This window comes from Excalfactoria chinensis, chromosome Z (genome assembly GCF_039878825.1).
Source record: "Excalfactoria chinensis isolate bCotChi1 chromosome Z, bCotChi1.hap2, whole genome shotgun sequence".
NCBI lineage: Eukaryota > Metazoa > Chordata > Aves > Galliformes > Phasianidae > Excalfactoria > Excalfactoria chinensis.
The window spans coordinates 25,211,640-25,229,404 of record NC_092857.1 but is presented as its reverse complement, the minus strand read 5'-3'; the positions used below and the strand labels follow the sequence as shown (position 1 = coordinate 25,229,404).

Below are 17,765 nucleotides of genomic sequence, written 5' to 3'. Positions count from 1 at the left end.
CACTTGAACAAAGTGGAACATGGTTGCTTTCATTCTGCTTGATCCCTAAACAGCCCTGAGCGGCCCAAATCACTAATCAGTGGACAAGCACCAGTCTGGCACCTTCCTTTCAAGCTCTTACAACTTGGTAATAGGATAGAGCATTCCTTCAGGGAAATAGATGGCACTACAGAATGGGAAGTGAAGCAACCCACAGCACTGACAGCCACTGGAAATATCCAGACACATCCATGACCAGGAGACTAAGCCTTGATTTAGGGGAACAAGTCAGGAGTCACTTCTACTTAGAGAAGCGTTGTCTTTCAGCAACAGAAAAGCTTTGTCTGAAACTGAATGGATCCATCACCTATAGTCAAGCCTTTCTTCTTAAAAACTCATCTTTTCCAACTTTCTGAGACAAGGAGGCGGCCAACAGGTCCATCTGGAAGATGCTATGGTGAGAGGACAACGTCAGCCTCCTGGAAGTAGTCACAGTCCTGTGAGGCAGCTCTAAGGGTCACAGTGGTCATCTCTTACAGCCAAAGTCACAGCAGTCAACTGTCGTCATGACTTTAGGAGACAAATTTCACCTGCAGCTCCACTCTGCATCCACACCAGCCAGTCAGTGGCCACTGAGCCACCACACAAAGGGACACTGCTTTGGATCTCCTGGCAGCGAAAGCTCTCAATGGCATTTCTCACAGCCAACAAGTCCTACTTTAAAGCTGATCAGACAAAGGTTTGGGGAAACAGTTTTGTGGGCTGGGAAGAAGAAAATCTTGGTCACTCCTTGCCCAGCTCACCACATTGGAAATTCAGGTCTCACCACCTGAAGGCAGAGCTGATGAATGGTGACACTGATAATATCATAACAATTAAGAGACCAAACCCGAGCAGCAAGGAGGGAGAGGAACTTTCTTGGCAGACAGTAATGTTTCCTCCTCTCTCACACTTACCAAGCACTATGAAAAGAAAAGCAACTCTTTGTTGATTATGTAAAATCCCCAGTCTTTCTGCTAATGTATGCACAAACAGAACAGGATCTCCTTGATTCTTGCTCTCCTCCTCCTATTTCAGGGCTAGAAACTCTCAAGATGGAATACAAAAACGTATTTAAGAGTTTCTTGATCATGTTTTTACCGGTTTAACAACAAGCCTCTGGCAACAGCAAAGATAACCAGGTATTTCTCCCAGAACTTAGCTGGGAGAGAGATGGAAGAATGGGGAAGAGGTGGTATTTACTATACAGAACTTCAGACACTTCATTTTCAGCATGAATATAGACTTTTAAAGTTTACTTTGAAACTTAACTGGTTCATATGAAAGAAAATTTAAAATTCCTTTAATAGAAAGTGGTTCTAAGTATGTGCTTTGGAAAAGAGGAACTGGGAATCATTGTTTCCACACTTCCAATCTTGGGGACGTCCAAACAGGGTGAAGAAAAGTGCAAGTGAGGCACATATATACAACATAGAAACTTATGGATGCCCTTGCTACAAGCTGTTGACCATGATAAAAGCCCACATCTACTTTAGCAGGACGGAAGAAAAAGCACAATGTATTTTCAAACCAAGGGCTACTGAAAAAGCAAAAAAACAAAACAAAAAACCAAACAACAACAACAAAAACCTGCCAATTTTCTCTGGCTTGAGTAAACTCCAGACCACAAACTGCTGTGGGCTGGAATCTATAGTGGGAATGTAAAATGTGCCTGCCCTGTTCCTGCGTGCCCTGGGCACTCTGGTCACACTGTCAGACAAGTCTGAACCCTATGGAGCAAGAACGGCATCACAGAGGCAAACCACCACACTGGTTCGTTTCTTCCACCACCAGCACTAACAGGAATGGATTCAATTTTTCAGTATTCAGACTCATCTTTTTATGGCCAAATGCTAACTTTACAGGTCTAGAAAGAACCTAAGAATAGTGTGAAGAGCTTGTATTTCTTAGGGCTTTCCAGACAGATAGGATAAAAAAAAAATTGTGCTTCCTTTGAAATGTAGTTGCAAATCATTTGGAAATGCTGTGCTCGTTTAAAAACAAATACAATAAAAAATTCTATCTCCACAGACACATGCCAAAACGTATCCAGAATTGCTAACTCAATTTCAAAGACATGGAAATACTTGACTAGCTCTGTCAGGTTGTACGAGAGTGCCCACAGATGGAACTTGCGGGGCAGGAGATTGTTCATTTACCAATAGGGTATTTCACCTATTCAACGTTAGGTTTCTTGAGAGAAGCTCAGCAAACACAGGGAGTACCACTGCCTAGTAAATATGGGCCTTTTTTGCACCCACAGCATGTTGTATAGAAAATTTGTTCTCCTCAGACAGATGAAAGGAAAATCTGCTCATCTTTCTAATTAGCATGATTTATTTATACACACAGTATGTTATGAAAAAGTGTTTGCAAAGGAGGCCATCCTGTTGAACAGAGAGAACATCCTTCAGGGCAGATTTACAGAGATATTACCTGATAGCTCAGTCCTAATGCAACCTCGCTCTTGAGAAAAACAGAGGCATTTGCTGCCAACTGCGTTTCCTGCTCACTGTCACAGCTGTTACAGAGACTGCAGGGAGAATCCAAACCTTTCTTTTTTACTTATTGTCTTTTCTTTCTCACTAAGTTATGTATCTTGATCATTTCTTCATGCATTGTTTTGGGTTTGTTTGTTTGTTGTTTGTTTGTTTTGCTGTTGTGTTACCTACTGCATGAGACAGGACTTTTGGTCCTGTGACAGGTAGAGCCATATGGGAAAGCCAAGTCTCCACAGCAAGATTTTCCTGCTTAGAATATTCGAAGATTTTAAAAAGCAAAGCCTTTGACACATTTTTGCCTGCAGGCTACCTGTTTCCTGTGGTCAGGGAAGTGCTGCAGCCCTCTGATCAGCAGGCAACATAAAGCTAACTCTGAAGACTAGTCCAGAACTCTTTGGAGATGTGGGACTGCTATTCTCTGGCCATGGCTCGAAGCAGCCCACAGTCAGGCTGCTGGTTTCAGACCAGCTGTTCAGCTGCTCTGCATGCAGAGGGCATCAAACAGCAAGACTCAGAAGCACAGCACTGCCTCTCAGGCATTACTTGTGTCCCCATCACAAATGCCACAGAGCAATATCCAGATCCAGTAACAGTACTTACTGTGCAGGCTTATGAAACCCACCTGTATTCACCCTTCAGCCCTGTTTGCCCCTTGTGGCTTTCATACTGGGAGACAGCAAAGCCAGCAGAATGAGTCACATCCTACTCCTTAGAATAATTCACTCACAAACAGTACTGATGTCAAACAAAAATTATTTGTATGGAACTAACTTTGTGCAGTATCAGCACTGCAAATAACTATTATTACTTTTTACAGCTAGATTAAGAGCAATCCCAGCTCTACAGGGGCCTGAACTCTGGCAGCTTTGCCTGGCCAGCAGATCACAGCGACCTCAAGAGAACAAGTGCAACCCCCCTGTTAAAGAAGATAAAGACCAGTCCACATGCAGTATGTTTCTGAGGAATTGCAACTCCTCCCTGGACTCGCTCAGCGCATTTTGAGAACACTGACCAAGGGATGCTTGGCCCTGCAAAGCTGGGGCTGGGGGAGCTGGTGGTGGTGAAGGAAGCACTGAGGTGGCAGCAGGGTATAGAGCACTCAAGGCTACCACTGCACTGGGTGGATACTGCTGAACCAAGATGAAAAGGCAATACTCTACTGGTGCAGGAGAGGCCATGCAGCATGTTAGAAGGTGCATGAACAACAAGTGGAACATTTGTGGATGCAGACTGCTCAACAGAAAGGATAATGCAGCAATAAGAAAAGCCAGTGCTGCCTCTTGTCATGTCTGCAGACTTGTTCTGCAGGTAGGCACAGAAATGAACAACAGTAACAACCAGTGAATGCCTGTTGTGCCTGCTGGAGGCTTGCTTTTGTCCACAGCTCAGGGAAGGCACCAGGAATTAGGAAGAATATTTGAGAAAGCTTGATGTGGCCACCTTTCCTACAGCTGTAATGGTCCTCTAGGGATGACTGCAGCAGCCAGCAGGGATACAGCCCACTTGAGTGCTCCCTGGCAGAGGTACCACAGTACATCTCTGTCTTTTTTACATTTCTAGACTGTAGGCATCAATAGACCACAAATGAGCGCCGAGGTCAGCCTGCTCCCTGTTTCTGGCAGCATGGATACAGAAGACCCAGAAACCCTGGGATAATTCTCATCATAAATCTCTGCCTTTAAAGCTTTCATCCACGAAGCAAGCCAAGCTTCTGACACCCTGAAGTCTCATTAGAAAACTTACTATTATTTTGGAAGATGCATGTGCTTTTATGCGTAAATACCAGGAGACAGAAAGAACGGAATTCATCAAGACACCAACACACAGGAAGAGCCAACACTAAGACGAAACTTCTAACCTTGCTACTGCAGGCTTGGACAGAAATATGTACAAAGACTAACACCAGAATACAGGTACAAGGTGTTCTATTTCTGTCCTTGCTGTTATGCAAAACCTAGAACATCACGTAATACTCTTAAAAAATAAAGTCTGCAGTAAACAGTTTTAACAGAGGAAAAAAAAAAAAAAAAAAAAAAAAAAGACTTTCAACCCAGCCAAGCACAATAAAGCACAATAACGCAGCCAAATCATCTTTCCTGTGCAGACAGAGTTTAGACTAATTTTCTCATAATGACTGTGTGCCTTAGGTTTTCTGTTTCTTTCATACATCATATACGTATGCACCTGGTGACAGGCTTATAAGAAAGATTTATGAAAATACTCTCAAGCATAAAGCAGAACTCTGCTGAGATAACACTTTCATAACAACAACAACAAAAATTCCTTCTGTTCAGTGAAATAGTTGTCAGCTACTGGTCTGCAATGAGAGAAGCTATGTAGCAAACGTACTGCACGTCCACATACCCAATGCAGAATATCGAGTAAGGATCAAGTACACAATCTGCCTTTCAAAAATTGAAGCATTCCATCAGTATTAAATACCATGAACCTGCATGTGCTGCTGCAAAAGATACAAGGGGAATCACACGTCAGATCCAGTATAAAATTTATGTCTGCTGAAATAAAGAAGTTATCGACTTACTGTCTGTGAGGCACCATGAAGGCACCAAAGCCACAAGAAAGAGCACTATTCCTTGCAGCTTATCTCTGCTTTGCCACTGATATGAGGTTCTCAGGATCTCAGATTCTCTAGGGCTTATCTCCTCCCTTACAGAAACCTAAGCCAGCAGTCCAGCTTTCCTTCAGGATGACATCTGATAGAAGTGGCTGAAGAGACAAGTTCCAGTTTCCTCCAGGACTTCTATTAAGTGTGATCTCTACAGGCAAGAGTGCTGTTAGGCAAAGCAAACTACCAGATCTCCCATCTAGCCTTCCCTATACTCTCTAGCTCCTGACAGTGTGTGACTCCTACTTTTGTTCTTCCAGAAAGTGGAAGTTTGTCTCATGTAATGCACGGCCAAGGCAACCCAATGCTTCAAGGCTTCTCCTTGGGCTCCCACAAAAATCTAATCTGAAGGAGGGATCCACAGTGCATACAAATATCTGTGTGAAATTCCTACCTTCAGAACAGGAGATAGTGCTATCTTCTAGATACGTTATAATCTCAGTAGTAGAGACTAACAGAAAACAGTTTGTAAACAGCAGACGAAAGATGATACAGGGCAGTACTGCAGAGCTGTTCATCAGCTGAAAAAACCTGCTGGTGTTTGATGAAGTCTGAAGTTCTGACCTCGTGTGTTCTCATTCGTGTGACCAGACAAATACAACTAATGACTTTTAATGTTAGCCCACACACAGTTGAAGTCATGTACCATAACAGTGCCACTTAATGGGCACTGCAGGCTACATCCACTGAGCACAAGTTCTGTCCTTGGAACAGACGAACACAGCTGTGGATGTTTAACAATGACTTTGTCCTGCAGAGTTGCATGTGACTTTGGGACCTGGACTGCAAAAATCTCCTCCTCCTGATCTGCACAATAATTTGCCACTTCAGAAAAGAAATTTCAGCTTAAATAACAAAAGCACGGTGGTAGTTTGCTTTCAAAAACCTGATTTTCCTTTTTAAATATGTATATTTTTATACTGATGATTCAAGAGTCAAGAAAAAGTGCTTTCCTCCTCAAAAGAAAAACAAAAGCAACCGGATTTCAAGTCTATAGGTCACTGCAGGAGTAATACCGCCTGTTTATTTAAATGGCAAATGCAACAGGTACAAAATGCACAACAACACTATTTAATAGAGCAAATTCTCAGCTACAAAACACAATTTCTCTGCGTAGCCACCACCACTAGCCAATTCTTGCAGATGAGCTGATCGAGACACTCTTCATTTTGCAGTGTGACATGGCATGTCTTTCACAATACTGCTGCCACTACTGAAACGCACCACTCACCTCAACTATTTGGTTTCCATAAAATTCAGATGCTGATGAATGTCAGTGGGTGCCATTCTTTTCTGCATGGAAGAATTCAGTGACACACCTTTGCTTCATTCACACTTTCCTGTCAGACACCAATTTGTCAGTGTCCCTCTGCTGCCATCTGCCACACAGCAACAAGATGTAATGAAGCACTGCTGGGAAGGCTCAGCCTCTATGCCGTACCACTATCTGCCTCTGTTGTGGTGGGTCAACATCGTAACACAGGAGGCACTGCTTTTAGATACTCACTCATAAGGACTGCTCCATCAGTACTCTGTGTACACCGAAAGTTCTTAAAGAGCTTCCTGCAGGGATCCTAACTTCTGCTTTGTGATTAAGAGGTCACAGGTACCCAAGATGAGTGGCAGTCAGCCACTGCTTTTGTCACTTACATGGGATACAAGAATGAATGCAAGACCTTGGACATGTTTCTCTCTAACAGAATATGCTGATAGACTTGTGCACGGACAGCCACTACATCCTAAAATTGCCTGTATAATTTCACTCTCCGTTGCCTAAGAATTAAAATTGCTTTTGCAGCTGTACGCTGAAACCTCAGATGCAACACTTCCCTGTGCAAAGAACAAAACAGCGAGTATCAAAACAAAACAATTAAAATGAGCAGCTATTACCACACAGTTCTGCCCTGTTCCTTACATAGGTTCTGGCAAAGTCTTGCTCATCTGATCTGTTTCACCACAGCACAGGTTTGTTCTGGCAGGTTGGTCTCTGCTACAGCGTGTTGCACTTAACCATTGCTCCCTTTCTGAACTGAGCTCCTACTGCCCTGCCATAACAACTCCCTAAGTGTGACCTAGACAAGGAAATCCCACCAGCTAGAAGTTCACAGTCCCCCAGATAGATCTGTTCCCCTTGTTGCTTCCATGCAAAGGCACGGCACAAAAGAAGGCTGCCAGCCAAGAGAACAAGGCTGTGGTGCCTCCTTTGTGACTGCTGCTGCTACCACAGCACTCGGCCTACACCTTCCAGCCATAGGCCTGTTCCTCTCCCCCCTGCCCAGACAGCACCTTGACTACTGTCTGTGAGTGGTCTGTTCTACAGAAGTTCTACTTCCACAGGTGCTGCTGGCTAACAAAGGAGGCAGTTAGCAATCTCTGCCAGTGGTGTCACACCAAAAACAAGCCCACACTGTGCTGCTCCTTGCTGTACAAGAGCCTGCAGCACAGCACTCAAACACATCGGCCCTCTTTTTGTTTTTAAGCCTCGTGCTAAGTACAGATTCATGTTTTATAACCCAGTAATGACAGTGCTGTTGGCATGACAGGATGCCAAGGACAAGCTCAAGAACACAGACCAGCCCATGAGAAGCCATCTGCCACAGCATTATCACTCAGCACCCACTGTGAACTCCAAGGCTACTCCTGCAACCCACAGCCTTGTCCCATCACCCCCCTAACCTACTACCCACCTACTACCTTGTAGTAATACCTGTGGATAGAATTAGTGAATCAAAAGGCCTCTCCAAAGCATCCAGTTCAGAAAATACAAGGAAGAAAAAGGAACAACCACAGAAAATAAAACAGTAAGGAATGGGGAAAAAAGCAGTGCTTTGTTTTTTTTTGTTTGTTTTTTGTTTTGTTTTATATATATATAAAACCTAAATTCTCTTACAAGGCAGTAAGAGCCATCTTCAGCAAGCCAACTATGTCTACTGCACATTTCTTGTATTCTCAGTTCAGCTCTGTTTTTCCACCCATCTATATTCACTTCTCCAGTCCAACCATTGTATTTATTGAGGTATACAGAGACAAAAACAGCCGTAGGCTGTACAGATTACCTGTATATCAACACATTCCCTACTGTAAACTATTTTAACCACATTATTACTGCAGAGAAACTGCCATAACTTATATTTTAGATTTAAAAACTATAACAAATTAAATGCCTTCCATAATTTGATAACTTCTTCAATAAATTCCTCCTCAGCCTGATTAAAAGACAGCCATTCCTGTCTGAGGATGTATCCTCTCCACTGCTAGTAACTCATTAAAGTTATCTGCTATATGGACTTGGTTCAATAGTCATCTTTCTACAAGCTCTTAAGACTGTCTTTTTATGTGGTCCTGCCTATATATTCACTGTTCATATGAAGAGCACATGTATCTGGAGCTTATGGTTCAGAGTTCTCTGGATTACAACTCCTGCAGTCGGTTTATCTGACTTGCACAAATGACCTGTACCAGCACTCTCACAGAGCCTTTCAGACATGCTAACCCAAGAACAAAAAATTTTGTTCATACAGTGAGGCAACCCTCAATCATGAGGGTCATGAAAGTCAATCTCTGAAGCTGTAATAAAACTTACGATATTCCTTTCAAAATCTGAGCTTTAGAGCACATGTGTATTAGCAATCCTAAAATTAAGAACAACTGCCCATCTCTGAAGCAAATGTACAGATCTCCACAGAACTATTCCACTTGCATTCAAAACAAGCTCTGTGCAGACAGGTTAATATCACAGCTAATGCTGGACTCTCATGAGTAGGGTAGGTTCCCTTCTTCTTGGGGGCAAACCTGATGCAAAAGAGGTGCATAAGTCTGAGGAGTGAACCAGCAGAAGAAAATGTTTCCTCTCTCCAGTTGTTCAGACTACAGTTCGTGGCTTATACACACCCTGTGGGTTTTTGTTTGTGAGACTGTTTTTGCCATCAAAATTCCTTGAACTTCTGAACACTTCATTTTCCTATCTAAAGAGAAAGCTTACTTCCAATACCATCCAATTACTCAGCAACCACTGGCAGATCATAAATGGTTTCAGATACCTTGCGAACAACACAGCCCCTCAGCAATCTCCCCTTATCAACGTAAATGTTGTTGTGCTGTCCAAAGAGAGATACAACTTAGAAATGACTGATTCTCATTCCCATACGTTTTCAATTAAAAACCAATCCCAGTTAGCCAGCCTTAACCAAGCTACACTACTATACACTGAAATCCACACTTACCTGCTTAATCTGATCTCAGCCATGACTAAAAGGAATTTTATAGGCACATTTAACGCACAGCTGAAAGTTAAGTAAATATACACATAGAAAATGAGATGCATACTTCTGCTGCCAAGTTACATCAAACAAGCCAAACTCCTCCCTGACTAGAAATTCCATTAATTACTGCGAGTTTGAAAGGCACTCTCCTGCCTTCTCCATTTCTCTTCAAAGTGCCAAGGACCTTCTTGAAATACACCATTTTCTCTCCCTCTTAAAACAGAGTGAAGCTGGTACTTAATTTTACGCTAAAGAATTCAGAACAAAATGAAGGGAGCAGTTAACGTGAAGTGATGTGACAGAAACAAGTTGAGATACCAGCACTACTCACCAATGAGCAGTAACCTGTCAGAAAACACCTTCCCCTCCTTTCTACAATTTTTAATTTGGCCAGAACGTGCAATAATCCATCCTTCCCCAAAGGCAGATTTAAAACGAGATGTCTTGCCACCCTTCTGCATTTGGCATGAGAACTGTTTTTCCCTTTGGGAGTCATGGCCAGACTCCAACATCTCTGAAAATATATTTTCCACCCACCCTTTTGAAGGTATTCAGTAGCTTGAAAATTGGTTTGGGAAAAAAAAAGAAAATCAGAAAGATAGAATTACCTGCTCACTTTTCAGAAAATTAACTCAGAGGTTTTGGAGAATGTTATAAGCCCAATGGCTATTAGTCGGTTCTAATACTGAGCCTTTTGCATGTTGCTGTGCAGATGCTCCCCTTCTCTGCCCTCCAGGAGGAACTAGCAGAGCAACACACCACAGTGGAAGAAGCTACTGAAGAATGGAGCCAGAGCCTCAAGTGCATGGTGACTTGTCATAGCAGAGCATAGCCAACTCCTAAGCCCCCGTGCTTAAATCTGTCTGGCATGCGTGTGACATTGTTAACATCTGGAATTTCACACAGATATTTGTGAAGCAACAGTGCGTATCTGGTTCCCTCTGCAGCCTTTGTTATCAAGGAAAACATGTTTTACCACTGCAGCCAAGGTCGTTCCTCAGCTGCCACTGCTTGACAGCAAGGCAGCAAAAGATGTCAGAAAGCAGGCAAAGCATGTGAAGCAGGCAGTGAAAGCTGGAACACGGCTCACTTAAGTAACTTTTGGATTCACTACAGAGAAAATCACACTTCCATCTCAGGAGCTCAGGTAATGACTCCACATAAATTGTACTTATTTCAAAATTATTGGGGAAAATCTTCCTTAAGCATCACAACACACTAAGCCCTATCATTACTGATGTTCTCTTACCATGGGAGTTCTCCAGCCTCAAAAATCTATTCCATATTTAGCTTTACTTTCCAATACTGCCTTCCTTGTAAGGGTACTACAGAGACCTATCCAAAACACAATATAAACAGAGCAACATAAATAAAGTCTGCACTGACAGCGCAATATTCCAAGTGCACAAGAATATCCTGGATTAAACGAGAAATAAGATGAGTAAGGAACCTTGAAGAACAGCTGAGGATTATGCTGGATCCAGAACTTATTTGCTCATTTTCCATTTGAAAGCAAACTGTAGCAACTAAAAAGTAGATCATACTTCAGATACTTAATTTGCAGTGAGGCAACTCATAACTGCTTATTCAATTATCTTGTAATTAGTTGGAGGAGCAACCATTCTCTCAAACAACACAGCTCAGTTTCTATCTACACAGCACTTTTCCTGCTACTTCTAACCACGTTTGTTTATACCACATACAGCTTAGCCATGTTTGCATTAATGCACACTGGGAAAATCTGTGCAACCATTCTAGCACACCTCATTAAAAGTAGCATGAAAAGGAGGAGAGGTGGGGGAAGAGGAGGTAAAGGACAGGAGAGCACTCAGAGGTTGTACGTGCTACACAGCAGATGAGTAACGCTCCCTGGCATATTGTTGAATCTCCTGTCAGTAAGGTTGTTGGGAGAAGAGGGCTGAGAACTGCTGCGACCTCCACAAAAGGAAAGGAAGGGCTCACCAACTTCACCACACCAATGTAGCTTCTAGAAGGACATCTAGAAGGACAAAGCACAGTTAGTTACAAGGTCATTATGTAAGGACGTAGCTCCACTTACAAGTTTTGCAGAAAATTCACTGCTCCCACAGCTGAAAGTTAGTTTGGGCCAAGTATTTACTGAAAAGTCTTAGTAAGAACCAGTTTGCATCACTGCAGGACTACTCTGAGCATGTAACAGCATTACTACAACGATAACTCTCTAAAATAAGCAGGCAATTCATCATCCTTCAAATTTAGCAGAGGGGAATGCAACATATAAAGAGCAGATTTTGTGGGTGTACTTGTGAGACACCAAGACACCTTATCACCTGTTGGGAAGAGCTGGTGCTTGGGCTGCAGACAAGCACTGAGCTGCTCTCTGCAGCAAGCACCCATCCTACCCAGGGATTCTTGTGGTGGTGTGGCAACAAGCTGCCACGCTGCAGGCTTAAAACAGGGAGGCAACCAGGGCACAAGGCAGCTTCACTGCAACCAAGACAGGTTTTGCAGTGCTGATCAAGCCAGAAAGAGACTGCTGAAATCTGTCCCACCCAAACAAGTTTTATGCATCTTTCTGTACCAAGAGAAAGGAGAATGGAAAGAGCAGGTGCTTTCCCCCTTGTCTTAGAGCACGCAGCAACTTGTCATAGACAGAGCACTCTGTGCTACACCTGGGTGGGGATGGATGCGACCACACAGGTTTTACCCTCCCACCCCATGCTTTCAAAAGCAGAACTTTGACTCAGTGCCTTTCAAAAAAGAAACTAACAAACAAAAATAACTGAAGCGTCTTCAATTCCTATGTACTAGGCATTAAAAAAAGTCAGTACCCTATATTTTGATGCAGCTGAAAAGGAACTAGCAATACCAGATTAAAAAAATAAATAATAAGAAAAATCAGGAAGTGTTTTAGAAGCATGCAAGTGCACAATTGCTTGTATTTGCTGTAGAATTAAATCAACTTTGTACCAGTACAGAATTTTTAGTTGCCTGCATTGTGCCTGAGTTACAGATGCTTCATGCATGGGATGAAATCAATGGATTCGATCAGATGACCTGTGGAAAACCTCCTGTTCCCCTTCATTCTAAGTAAGCCTCAAAATTTGTGATCTTTGTCATCAGAACTATCTACTTCAAGTTGTTGATGCTTTTGTTTAAATCCCCACAGACCCATCACCTCCTGAAGATAAATGACTTTGTATTATTGCTGAATGAGTTAGATTTATAAAGCCAGTAAGAATTCTGCTTTTTAATCACTTGCATTTGATCTACCCCACAATTTCCATCAGAAAATAAACTTGAAGAATGAGGCATAGATGTAAATCCCTAGCAAGACTCTCTAAATCATGTTAGGCCATCTCTCTGTTAATTTTTCCCGCCTCCTTTTTTTATACGACGCAACCGGCTCAATTACTTTGTTATTTAAAACTTCTCAACTTTCAAGGCTGCAAAAATAGAAAAAGCTAAACTAACACATAGCAGTTCCCCACAGAATAAAGCGCTGTAAACATCAGCATAGCTCCTAAAGATCACATATATGTGCGCTTTGCTATCTTAATATCCCATGTGGAAAAAAATCTGTATACAGAGGTTTTGAACACTTCTGCTGTAGAATATGCACTCAGAAAGAGCAAAGTCAGTCACTATTCAAAGTTGGTATTTGTTTCCCACAAACTGTACATCCTTACTGTGATTTGGGAATAACAGTCTGTGGGAAGCTACCACTGCAGAAATTATAGCATAAAAAGAAGCTTCAGTGTTGTTTGCTGGAAAGGCAGACTTTGATAGATTTGCCGACAAGTTCCTTTTTTATTTATTTTATCACTATTTCAATTATTTATTAACTGCCGGTCTGTTGAGCAGCTCATTGTATGTTTGCTCAACTACAGGCAAAGAACCATTCAGTTTACAGCACAGCTACATATGTAAATCAAGTTCTGTAGACACTCTGCTCATCTTAGGTGTCAGCAGGGAAAAACAACTTGAGAAATTTAAGACTGCTGAGATTTTCTATAAACTCTGAATGAATACTGGAATTACAGAGCACACCTGGCTCACAGTAAAGCATTTTCGTCATGCATGTGTCAAATCATGTGTATTAAAGGATTCATTTATTTTTGAAGTTTACTGTGACACCTTGTGCTGCCTTTTGCACTTCTGACTATTATGACAATTTTAAAAAGTTCTACCCCCTGCATACAGTCACACTTGCTGCCTTCATGGCTTTCCCAAGCACTGAGCTTGTTTCTTCTCTGCGGATACTTTTCTATTGTATTTACTTGCACTGGAGAAATGTCGCAAGCCAACAACTTGACACAGGGTTCTCATGTCAGGAAGATTTCTTTATTGCTGAGATGATCATGATGTGTACCTGCATCATCTTGTGTATCCTGATCATCCTGTGCATCCCATGATTATTCTTCTAACAAAGCCTTTCACGTTCTATGACGTGCATTCAGTACACTTGCACTAACAATCCACTGGCTGGAAAGCAAGCAAATTCCATAACAAGCAGAGAGCTTAACTTACATGTAGGTACAAAACACCCCTGTTTATTCAGACCTTCTGCCTCACTTCCAGAGCCTCATTATCAGAGAGTTGACATTTGATGAGGCTGAGCTGACTTTTTCATCTCCCACAGAGAAAAAGCAAGCTTCCCCACCCACACAAATCAAGATTCAAGAGCAAATTCAGAGTTGAAAATGAAGAGACATTTTGCAGCCAATAGGGGAAAAAAAATAAGTATCTTAAATCAGCCAGCTGTTGCACTAACAACATCAAGTAAAGGAATTGTGGAGCTCATTCTACCCTTTATCAATAATGCATGGCTGCGCACAGACAATTTATAGCTGTTTTCCATAACTAGGTATTGTGTAGTACTAAATTAAGTCTACAAAATTCAAGGACAGTCCACCCACACAGCTACTGTGAGCTAGCCAGGCCACTCTGAATAAACATTTTAAAGGCATAAAGTGAGTTTTATTAGCATGCTGAGCCACAGCTCTCAGTGGACAAAGCATCTCCTTTAGAAAAGTAGAAGTACATTTAGCAGAAAGTGAGATCAGTTGCTCTTATGCCTTACATATAAATAGCTTAAAAGGTTATACACATGCAACAACTCAAAACCCTGAATTTATTTAGATTAACACCTGAAGCAAGAGAAGACTTTATTTTCAGTACTAGAATTTGATTACCAGTCACCAGAAATGCTAAGGCTGGGGCTGAACTGCTCAAGTCCTGATAACAAAAGAGCTAATAAAAAAAAAAAGATGATTCTGACTGTTTACATTTAGATAGCCCTGAAGTTAATAGATTTTCTTTAATCCCTCACATGTCATAAATCAGAAGAACATATGCAAGGCTTTCACCAGCATAAAGAACTAGTTATCACCCTCAAGTTTCCTCATTACATTTATGCATCAGTAGACAAGCTGGAAGTGGGGCTCCTCGGCAGGTATCTTTAAGCAAAAGATGGTACAGCACAATCCAGTTGTGTTCAATCAGTCCTATGTCTTCATGCCACAGCCGTTTCAGCACATAACTGAATCACACTGCATATGTGAAACACAAGCATTAAAGCACTCTGAGCACAAGAACTGGACAACAGCAGCAAAGGGATGCTGCCACAAAGTCAGAGCATCCAGGCTCCATGCAGGCTCTGCTAAAGCGGTCATTACAGAGGTCACTTTTCATCTGGGCTTCCAGTACCCAGTCAGGCGCACAGCACAGATGGCAGCTTCACAAGGAGGTGGGTTTGGGTCACACTGCAAGCTTCTGCTGCTGTTTCTGCTACCCATCATCTTCCTTGAAACATCAGCAAGGATATCTGGGATGGTCTTCATACAAGCAATGATCTACTTCAGACAGGAACCCATGGGTCTCTCCAGGTAGCTGGTGTGATAAGATTATGTTCCTGCCTGGAAGACACTCTGTGTGGGAGGGGTGAAGAGTGTAATACAGCAGAGCTGGGCTGTGTGACTAGTTTGAGGCACACAGAGCACAGCCAAAGCTATGAGCAGGAGGGATGTAAGGGACAGTACTTGAGCCACATCTGTTACCAGCAAATCATGTGGGTATGTCTGGCCGAATAAGAGATGTGACTGAATTTGTGGGCTTGGAGAGGGGGACAACTGATCAATGACAGCTAGTTTTCCAGAACTGAATTTTCTAATGCAGATTCATACTGTTATGTAAGAAAAATCTAACTTCACCTACAATAGGTATGCTTTCTCAAAACTCAAAGACCTCTGGAGCTAATCAGAGCTTCATTAATCACTGTGAAAGTGATTTAACTGCTCCAGTGAGCCCAGAACATTCTGGACGCAAAGAGTCAGGCTTTACTAAGCTTCAATACAACCTGTACCACAGCAACAAATGACTCCATGTTTGCTGAAGTTCCTCCTATATCGTACCCCTGTGAAAGTACAATGTCTGCTCTCTCCAGGCAGAAACTACCCTGGATTATGTTGTACCAAGACCTAGCCACATCTGTTATTAAGTCTGTTTTCCTTATGAACAAGTTGAAATGTAAAAACCTACACTTAAGCTTAGCAGGATATTTTTACTTAAACCTGCCAGAAAAAGAAACCACAAGGCCTTTGTCATTTAGTAGGTTGAGGTCCTGCTGTGAAAAACAAAAGTGCTAATTTGAAGTCTGAGGTGACCAGAGTGAAATAAAATTCTTGCTTAAATGAAGGCTGCAAACCCTGGGATTGAAAAAATCCCAGACAATCCCAGTTAGGTAACCTTCGCTTTGTAGAAGTTAATTTTATGAAGCCTGCTTTTTCTCCCCCATTACCCACACAAGATTGTGGAATTCAGCACAGTTCAGAGAAACACCAGATGCCATCAACAAGCACTGTTTGGGGGACGCTGACTTACAATTCACAGATCAAGATCCCTGCTAGTACGTCAGCAGCAGAGCATCTGTAGGGACCTGAGATGGACAACTTGCTGTCACAACCCCGCGACAAGAGCTGAAATTGGAAGTGGAAGACTCTGCTCCTTAGCCATGATGTTGCATCCCATCATTCCTAAGGAGGAGCCAGGCAATCAAGTCACTGCTACTCTGGCTCTGTGACAGCCAACACAATTTCCTTGGTCCACATACCTCCTTAGGATTTCTTCCTTTTCTGCTCAGCACCCCACATACCCTTCCACATCTTCCCCCCTTCCCTTCCCCCCCCGCCCCCCCCCCTCCCACCAGGCTGTGGCTAACTCATATGTCTCCATCCTGCACAGGGTGGCAGGTCAGGGGGGAGCAAAGCCATCCAACACATCCCCCATCCCCCTGCCCAGAAGGTCATGCTTGGCTGTGTGCACCTCTCCACAGCCCATGCACGGCTGTGCAGGAACTGGGACAATTCTTGGTGCAGTGACAGGTTTCCTTATTTAGCCTTTTCTAAGGAGTTTCCTCTCTCTGCCAGCTACAGCACCACTGTAGGGCCTAGAAGCAGTTATTCGATAGGAGAAAAGACTAGATTCACTTTAAGAGTCTTTCCTAAAGAAAACTAGGGGTAAAAGCCCAGAACTGGTGTGAAAGGAGCTAGCCCAAGGTCTGTATGCCTGCATAAGACAGCACTTGAATCTATGAATCTATGACTTAAACTGCAGTGAGCTACCTCAAACAGACAGTGACCAGAGACACATATTTACCCTTCAAGAGATAAGTTCTATATCTCTCTCACCCAAACCCACAGCACACCACGGTGTATGCAATGAACAGGGAGACCGTAGCTCCTTATTTACTTTAAGGAGTCAGAGATCACTCCAGAAAACAGCTGAACACGAGGGAACCCAGGAGCTCAGTAGCAAAGAGACCTTTTATGAAGCAATTAGCTCTCTTGGCTTGGCTTACCACAAGCTTAATTCAAGCACAGCCCTTGCTTACTCAGATGCCTATGCAGTAGGAAGATTGTGTTGTGCATATGACGAGCACAAATACACAAGTACATATGGTGAGCAGAAAATACAGATATGAACCTGAACAGACATGCAAATACAGGCATGTATAAATTAATGAAAGCAACAACAGTGCAGCACCTCTGGTTAGAGTAGAATTGTCACTTAAGTCAGCTGCAGTGCTATAGTTTCATTTGGCTTTTATAGTCTGTGCTTTTCCTTACCCATATTTTTGTTGGAGAAGAACATGTCTCAACCCAACATCCCTCGGAAACAGAAAACTAAATCTTTTCACTACTAAAACTTTATTAATATGTAGGTAAAGCATTAAGGCATGCTAATGGAAGGGTATATGTATAAACCGAGCTGGTCATCCACGGAAAGATAATGAGTTACTTCTTCACGACATCATTTTTTAGCTTACTGAGGTGATATTTTATCCTTACAAACAAATACTGACAGTCTGGTCCAGTGCTA

The 17,765-nt window shown here is 42.5% G+C and overlaps 1 protein-coding gene across 8 annotated transcripts in view; it reads right to left on the bottom strand.

Annotated features, from left to right (window-relative positions):
- Positions 1-17,765, bottom strand: part of KANK1 (KN motif and ankyrin repeat domains 1) — a 114,176-nt gene that overhangs the window by 67,460 nt on the left and 28,951 nt on the right. The window lies entirely within an intron of this gene.